General features: G+C 35.6%; 1 pseudogene; it reads left to right on the top strand.

The window, feature by feature from the left end:
• The first annotated feature begins 6941 nt into the window (after positions 1-6941).
• On the top strand, positions 6942-7622 carry LOC112653609 (nascent polypeptide-associated complex subunit alpha-like; annotated as a pseudogene).
• Positions 7623-9098: the final 1476 nt, after the last annotated feature.

Raw genomic sequence — 9098 nt, 5'->3', positions numbered from 1 at the left:
GCACTTTTCTTAGTCTTAATCTCTCTCTCTTTTTTCTTAAAGATTTTATTTATTTATTCATGAGAGACACAGAAAGAGAGGCAGAGATACAGGCAGAGGGAGAAGCAGGCTCCATGCAGGGAGCCCGATGTGGGACTTGATCCCAGGACTCCAGGATCATGCCCTCGGCTGAAGGCAGGTGCTCCCACTGAGCCACCCAGGCATCCTTTCTTAGTGTTAATCTTAGTTGTCCAAAGCACAATCTCACTTTTAAGCCTGTCATCATAACTGTTTGTTTTAACTAGATCGTTCAACACTCAATACACTGCTGTCAAAGTAGAAGGCCATTTATAAGTGCCATCAGTCAAATACCATGAAGTATTGATTTTTACATTGGTTCTATCATTATGGAGATGTCTGATATTCAGCTTTGAATCTCAGTAGTTTTGCTAATTGGTCACAAACTTTTTATGTCATTTGAAGAAAATCAGACTATTAGAATTCTTTTTAAAGATTTTATTTATTTATTCATGAGAGACACATAGAAGAGAGGCAGAAACACAGGCAGAGGGAGAAGCAGGCTCCTCACAGGGAGCCTGATGTGGGACTCAATCCCAAGACCCCAGGATCACGCCCTGAGCTGAAGGCACGCCCTCAACTGCTGAGCCACCCAGGCATCCCAGACTATTAGAATTCTTGAAAACATCATTAACACTTATTATCTACTTAAACTCTTAATTTTCTTAATGAGAAAAAAAAAATAGAGACAGAGGATAAACAACGTAGGTTCTGAAATCTGAATGTATTTCTTACTCCAGAAACCAGACTAAGAAGAATATCTAATATTTATATAATATGTGGAATCTGCTCAGATAGTTATATCTTAGTATGTCATTTCCACTGTATTACTTTGTTTACCAAATAAGCATTTACCTCTGACTTGGGTCATTAGAGGATTCTTGACTGCTTGGGATTTGTTTTAGGTGACTCTCTTGCAAGGAAGTGATCCCCAGAAATCCAAATGCTTCAGATTACCCTGGGAAACACTGAATCCCATTTGACTGGCTGACTTCAGGCCGGAGAAAGCACCCTGATTATAAGCTTCCGTTTAATTCCCAGGCCATTACATTGTGGATTCTTCTGGTCTCCCACAGGGAGGATGCCAAGACTTGTTAGTCATATCATCTGTTTTGGGAAGAGTTTAGCCTCTTCCCCTTTTGGGAGAGTTTGCATTCTGAGAACATTTTCACCAGAACCTACCTCTTCTATGTTCTCTTTGTGGCTTGGGCTTGGGAACAACAGCCTATTTTTACTCAGTTGGGCCTAATTAATTTCCTCATTTGTTAAATTGCTTTTTTTCATTTCACCTTGATCTTGGTCATGCCCACCTAACAACAAAGATTCAAAGCCTGCTGTAAGTATGGGAACTCCTACAGTCTTTACCAGAGCAGCTTCTTTCCCAAACTCTTAGTGCCAGAGCTTCTAACTTACTTCCACATCTCTCCCTCTAATATAATGACCTTTCTTTCTGCCAAAATTTTCTTTTCATGTAACACTCTCATATCAAAATATGCATTTCTGTCTTAAGCATTTTCCCACATTTTGCTTAAGGAAATGTAGGTATTGCTCTAGCACTCTTCCTGCTGTTTCCCAGCTTAGAAATCACAGGAGCTTTAGATAATGGATACCACCAAGGTACCAAAATTGTCCAAAAATATACACATGTGCACATATGCATGCATATAAATAAATACCTGGTTTGTTTTTCTGCCAGATTTCTAAAGCTAAGAGATACACTGTCAACTTCTTCCATTTATGTCGCAGGCAGGAGCACCAGCTGCTTTTAGAAAAACAAAAACAGAAACAAAAAACAACTATTTGGCTATTTAACATTCTAGATGACCACTTAATTTCTAACACATGGGCATTAAGAATGGTCCTGAAAACATTCAGCTCTTTTTTTTTTTTCTGAAAATATTCAGAATATTCAGAAATATTCAGCTCCCTATATTCTCACTTATCTTTTACAAATATCCAGCAGTTCCATCCGGTGAGGCACATTTAACACATCTGTTTCAGGATTTAGACAAAATGTATAAAGGAAATTACCATTAACCCAGGAAATCCTACATTGTTACTTAAGACAACTCTTTAGTATCTCAATACTGATTTTAACTAAAATGATTTATATTAGTATTACGAAAATAAGCGTCTAAGGCCAACTGTCTTATACAGAAGAGGACGTACTTATCACACAGAATTCTTGCAGTAGGGCAACCCCAGTGGCTCGTCAGTTTATCGCCGCCTTCAGCTCAGGGTGTGATCCTGGAGACCTGGGATTGAGTCCCATGTTGGGCTCCCTGGATGGAGCCTGCTTCTCCCTCTGCCTGTGTCACTGCCTCTCTCTCTGTGTGTCTCTCATGAATAAATAAATAAAATCTTAAAAAAAAAAGAATTATTGCAGTAATACAATAGCTTGGAATTACTCTGTTATTTAGCTTTCTCAGAGAAGGTTAACAGAAACTAGATTTTTTTTTTTAACTCTGCTATTGTTTCCATATCTTCATCTTCGGCATTTATCTATTTTTCTCTTATAGAGTTCATTTATTGACAGCAACTTTCATAGATTTGTCTTCTTCACAAAGGCAGTCCCTTAAAAAAAAATGTTGGTCCATTTCCCTAGTCACTGTTTTATATCATCCTCAGTCAAGGAGAGTTGGCTACAAACCTGGGAAGTGGGATTCCAACACCCTGCCAAAGATTCTAGCATTCAGGTTTGTATATTACTTTCCTAGTGAAGGTGAGCTTTGTCTTCCTGGTATATCTGTTTTCACATCCCACCACCTCAGTATTCATATTGGCGGAATTCTGGAGAGGAATCTCCTTAATTCTGGATCTTTGGTTTCTACCTTTCCTTCCAGGCATTGTTAATGCCAGACTTTTTATAAGGCTCTTTCTCTACTGAACCATAGGTATTTCTTTTTTTTTTTTTAAGATTTTATTTATTTATTCATGAGAGACACAGGAAGAGAGCGAGGCAGAGACACAGGCAGAGGGAGAAGCAGGCTCCATGCAGGGGCCCCACGCAGGACTCGATCCTAGGACTTCAGGATCATGCCCTGGGTTGAAGGCAGGCACTAATCTGCTGAGCCACCCAGGGATCCCTGAATTCTAAGCTTTCTTGCCATGCATCAGTGCCTATTAAATTAACCAAAGCAACATAGGAATTTACAACTACATGATTTATTACTTAGCACTGATCTAGAACAAAGAGGTGAGCTGTGTATCTGGCAGGAGGGTAGAGAGAGAATGGGATTGGGAAGGTGTGAGGTATCTCTCTTTCTTTAATGTATTCATTATGTTCTTCTTACATGACCTATAACAGAAAAATACTCCCAAATATCTCTATGAATACTCTCCAAGGAAAAACTAACCATCCTAATATGGGTCCTACTTGCTATTTACATCATTTATCTGTGTTTTTATCACCATGATATTACTAGCATAAGGTGGTGATTCTGTTGCCAAGGCAACTGAAATGTTTAACTCCATTTGTTATAATCCCCACTGAGTTCTTGGCTGTCCTCACTGTTTTTTGTTTGTTTGTTTGTGTTTTCCTTTTTTTTTTTTTTTTTTTAGATAAAGAATGAAATCCATTCCTTGTTTTTACATACTTTCTTTGCTGATTTTCTTTTCACCACAGTGTTGTATTCACTACCATCCAAATCTGATAAACTGTGTTGTTTTGCCAGCACACAGTAATTTATTTACGTTCGATTATACTTGCTTACCTTGGTGACTTTTGTCTTCTCCCCTATCATAGATATTTCCTCCCCTGATTATTTCTCACTCATGAAAAACACAGGTTATTTATATTTAAGGGATGAATAAAAGAAGAAGAGCACAAAAATGTGGAATGTGAAGAGAGATGATCAGAGTTTTAGAAGGCAAATCAATAAGGCAGTGGATCTCAAGGAAAGGAAAGGATTAAGAAAGTATAATGTCAAGTTTAGTAATAATAGTGACAAATAGTGTGCTTGAGGAGAGAAGGGAATTGTAATAGAAAAATTTGAATGCTAAATTGAATATACTATATTTTTCAAATGGCCTATGTGAGAATACATCTGGATATGTAAGAAATCAACTGAACTATGTTGAATTTGCAAATCATTCTTTTAAATGTTATATTATGTTCCCATTGCTTGTCCTAAAATAATAAAAGTTGTATATTTTTATGCTAATGTTGCCTGTTAAATAGATTATGTATGAGTAAATTTCCTTCTGAAATTTTATGGAAGCAACGCTTTGAGTAATTTTGTTTATTTTTTCAGTATATGCTTTTTAAAGTATATATATATATATATATATATATATATATATATATATATATATTATGAGAGACACAGAGAGAAAGGCAGAAACAGGCAGAGGGAGAAGCAGGCTCCCTGCAAGGAGCCCATTGTAATACTCAATCACAGATTCCAGGATCAGGCCCTGAGATGAAGGCAGATGCTCAACCACTGAGCCACCCAGGCATCCCTCTCAGTATATGTTTTTTAAAAAAAAATTTGTGCTGGTTTTATTTTGTTTGTTTCTTTTAGTTTGTATCATCATAAAAGTGATATGTCTTCATGGGAGAAAATACAGATATATAAAATTAGATAATCAAAATTGTACAGATTTTGACGTTATACCAGAAAACATTTTTTTCTTTTTTTTAAGATTTTATTTATTTATTCATGGGAGATACAGAGAGAGAAGCAGAGACATAGACAGAGGGAGAAGTAGGCTCCTCACAGGGAGCCGAACATGGGACTCAATCCCCAGACCCGGGATCATGCCCTGAGCTAAAGGCAAACACTCAACCGCTGAGCCACCCAAGCATCCCAGAAAACTTAAGTTTTAAGTGGATATGCATTAAATATTATGTATATTTTTTATAAAATTTGATTATGCTGATAAATGTGTTATATGTTTGCTTTTATGCATATTAGTAATTATGAATATGTTTTTCTGACATTAAGTATGTTATCGTATCGTATTTTTGTGGCTTCAAGGTATTTTATGTTACAAGTATATGAATTTAGAAATTCCTACATAATATATCTATTTTAAAACTAATTCCATATACAAATTCAAATAATTAGCTAAGATACTTAAACCTTAGAAACAATTATTATATGACTAACCAGCCCCCATCCTATTTTTTCCCTCATCCTCATTTTTTAGAATTCCATAATACATTTCTGTTAATTTAGATATAAATGCATGTATTCACTTTTGTCTATTCTACAAATACTTGTTCTATTAATCAAGGCAGGAATTATAAAGGCATCAATGCAGGAATTACTGTCTCAGTTATTCAATCAAAACAGGGAAGAAATGTATTGTATTTATTCAATTGAAATAAATGGCAGAGAAAGGGAAGATAAGTGAATTGGTCTATTACAAAATCTTTTAGAATAAGAACATTGAATTGCATATGTATTTTACTTTTAGTGTGCCAGAGAAATACAGAATTGAAATTTATATCTCAGAAGGTCTATAGGAATAGGGATTGAGTCATTTACTAAATTGTTAAATTGTACTCTTAAGTCATTAGCTTAAAACTCTATTGGATTAATTTATGCTATCACAGGATTCATTCTATATTAATATTCTTTTCAGACTCTTCCACACAGTTTCTGAAGGTTATAAAGGGCTTGAGAATGACATCATAGTGGGACACTTTGTTTCAGGTCAGGTCAGTCTATACACAAGACAGAATTAGAGGCAAAACAGGAAAAATACTTCAATACATCACATGTCTACATCATGGTGATTTTTTTCTTATACTTCTCTGTGACATGAGGCACTGGGAATGTAAACTCTAAGTGCACCTGTGTTAATGAGAGAGAATGGTGTCCATTGTGTTCTTTATTTTGTTTTATATTTGTATGTATGTATTTAAACCAGCTTCCATGCTTATTTGGTTTGTAGAGAAGGTTTTAGCTTGACTTGAGAGAAAATAGGGTCAGATCTTTAGTCACTTTATTGATATGTTTGTATATAAAGGATGTTGACTACTGGTTATCAGAATTTTCTTCTTGAATCAATAAGAGCCATATAGCTTTTCTTGAATGTCTCATAGATACTCCCTTTCCCAATACCCAAAGCTGAACTCATTACTGTTTCTCAAAACATGCCCTTTGCCTTTATTTCCCATGTTGGTTAATGATACTATGATTTAATTAAAGCCCTGGAGTCTTCCTAGATACATTTAGATTCCTCAACTAGATTTTAAACTGGATTTCCTGTCCAATAACATTCAAATCTATTCTATTATTATTGAATCATATTTCTAAAATTCAAATCCGTTATAATATCCCCTTGTTTGAAAGTACTAAGGACTTCCCAATATTCAAAAGCCACAGTTAAAAATCTTTGACGTATAAAGACCTTCATGGTATGATTCTTGGTTAAAGTTTCTCTACTCTTCGTATATACTTGTTAAAATTATGTTTAGCCACTAGTAACAAAAATTCAAAACTAGATTTTTTAAAAGCAAATATCCGTTTATTTCTTTCTCACACACAGAAATCCAAATATCTGAATCCCAGTTACCACGATTGAAAAGGGGACAAAGAAGGTTATGCTACTTCCTTAAGGATTCTTCCAGATGGGATCAAACTAATCTCCCCTTGTATCTTTGGCCACAACTTAATTATGTGGCCCCACCTAGATTTAAAGAAAAAGCTAGATATTCTTGTGATTAAGAGAGTCAGAAAGCATTAATAGAGAAATAGAGAAAGAAAATTAATATTTAGTAGGCAACTAGAGATTTTGCTGTGACACTTCTAACCAAGATACATGGAATGATTTGCTTTCTGAACATATCACATTTCGTGGAGATCATAGGACTCTGTCTAGAGTGCCTTATTCCCTCTTCCTGCTACCATCTTGGTTCTGTGTTCCCCACACAAAATGTGTGGTGAAGCCACAGAAACCGTCCCTGCTACAGAGCAGGAGTCCCCTCAGCACCAGGCAGAGACAGGGTCTGGAACAAAACCTGACAGTGATGAATCAGGACCAGACCTTGAGGAACAGGATTCCACACAAGCAACCATACAACAAGCCCAGCTGGCAGCAGCAGCTGAAATAGATGGAGAACCAGTCAGTAAAGCAAAACAGAGCCAGAGTGAAAAGAAGGCACGAAAGGCTATGTCCAAACTGGATCTTCAATAGGTTACAGGGGTTACAAGAGTCACTATCCAGACAAGAGCCCAGCTTCAGATACCTGCATAGTTTTTGGTTAAGCCAAGATCGAGCAGCTGCTGAGAAATTCAAAGTTCAAGGTGAAGCTGTCTCAAACATTCAAGAAAACACACAGACTCCAACTGTACAAGAGGAGAGTGAAGAGGAAGAGGTTGATGAAACGAGTGTAGAGGTTAAGGACATAGAATTGGTCATGTCACAAGCAAATGTGTCAAGAGCAAAGGCAGTCCCAGCCCTGAAGAACAACAGTAATGATATTGTAAATGCTGTTATGGAATTAACAATGTAACCATGTGAAAACAAGGACTTTTTTTGTTGTTTCAAAAGAATAACTGCAGGTTGGTTTGAAATTTGTACTGTTTCTATCATTAATAAAGTTATGGCTTCTTGTTGAATGAAAAAAAAATAAAATGCCTTATTTCTTCTTCATGCAGCTAAATTCTATGCATTCCTCAAAATAAACTGCAGTCTCTCCAAGAAAATTTCTCTCATATTATCAGTCTTATTTACTAGGTTAGTACTTTATTTACACCTATTCTTAACATTGCTTCTCACTCTAATACATTATAAAAATATTTAAGTACCCATTTATGAATTTATATTATCATTGTTTGCTTGTTTAACTAAATTTTATATTCTTACACATTTAAACTCAAAATCAAGGCCTTACTGGAATTATTTTTTAAAAAATTTTATTTATTCATGAGAGACACACAGAGAGAGACACAGAGAGAGAGAGAGAGAGGCAGAGACACAGGCAGAGGGAGAAGCAGGCTCCATGCAGGGAGCCTGATGTGGGACTCGATCCCGGGTCTCCAGGATCAGGCCTTGGGCTGAAGGTGGTGCTAAACTGCTGAGTCACCTGGGCTGCCCCCTTACTGGAATTATATAAACACAAGAATATATGAGATACCAGAAAAGCTAATGAAGAAGGAATTTTTCACCCTTACATGAATCTGAGAAAAGACAAGAATCAAATTCTGGGAAGTATTATTTTACATATGTTATCTTTCAAGTCTTGTCAGTTTTTATAAGATGGCCTGTAAAAGAAAAAAAAAAAAGCTTTTTAACCATAATATCATTTTTTTTTTCTATTTGAAATAAGAGCTAAACTCTTTTGTGTTTTGGTACAATAATTGTGATATAAAATTAAAATCTTCTAATGTTTTTTTTCTAAATTAAAATGTATGGAAAACATAAAAACCTCTTGTCAAAGAGTAAGTGTTTATAGCCATTGGACATTTTACATGATTGCTTTATTTAGTTTCTCAAGCCTTGCTGAAAAGAAATACTTGATTATGTGTGATTGCATAGTATATCTTCCTGGAGCAAAAGCTATTATGCTGCCACTGATGGTCATCCATAAAATGCAGGATGTGTGCTGACCCTAAGAATGAGACTCATTGGGTTAGATATATAGCGATAGATTATAGCAAAAGGCCTGGTGCTTCTAAAAGAGAAATGGAAGCTGGGTGAATGTAACTTTAGTAATAGGGAAAAGGAATGTGACCTGCCCCAAATTTGTTGCATTTATATGGTAGCAAAATGAAGTATGAACCAAGCAGATATGTGAGAAAGGGAGAAAAGACTACCATGAGCAAAGAAAAATAGTTAAGTTCCCTTATAACGGTAAATACATTACCATAAAAAATACAATTCTACATGCCACTCAGTTTTAAGAAGATCGTTAATGATTATGTTTTGAACATTAAATTTTGTGTGTACATGAGAATAAGTTAATTATAAAAAAAATTTTGTGTGTAATATTCATGTGATGTTCAAATATTGATACATGAACAACGAATCACTTAAATTCTGATAAAATCCCCTGTACTTACACGTCTTTTTGGAAATGTATTTCTTTC

Source organism: Canis lupus, chromosome 3 (genome assembly GCF_003254725.2).
Source record: "Canis lupus dingo isolate Sandy chromosome 3, ASM325472v2, whole genome shotgun sequence".
In the NCBI taxonomy this organism is placed as follows: Eukaryota; Metazoa; Chordata; class Mammalia; order Carnivora; family Canidae; genus Canis; species Canis lupus.
Note: the sequence above shows the minus strand (reverse complement) of the source record. Positions and strands in the feature narration are given on the sequence as shown.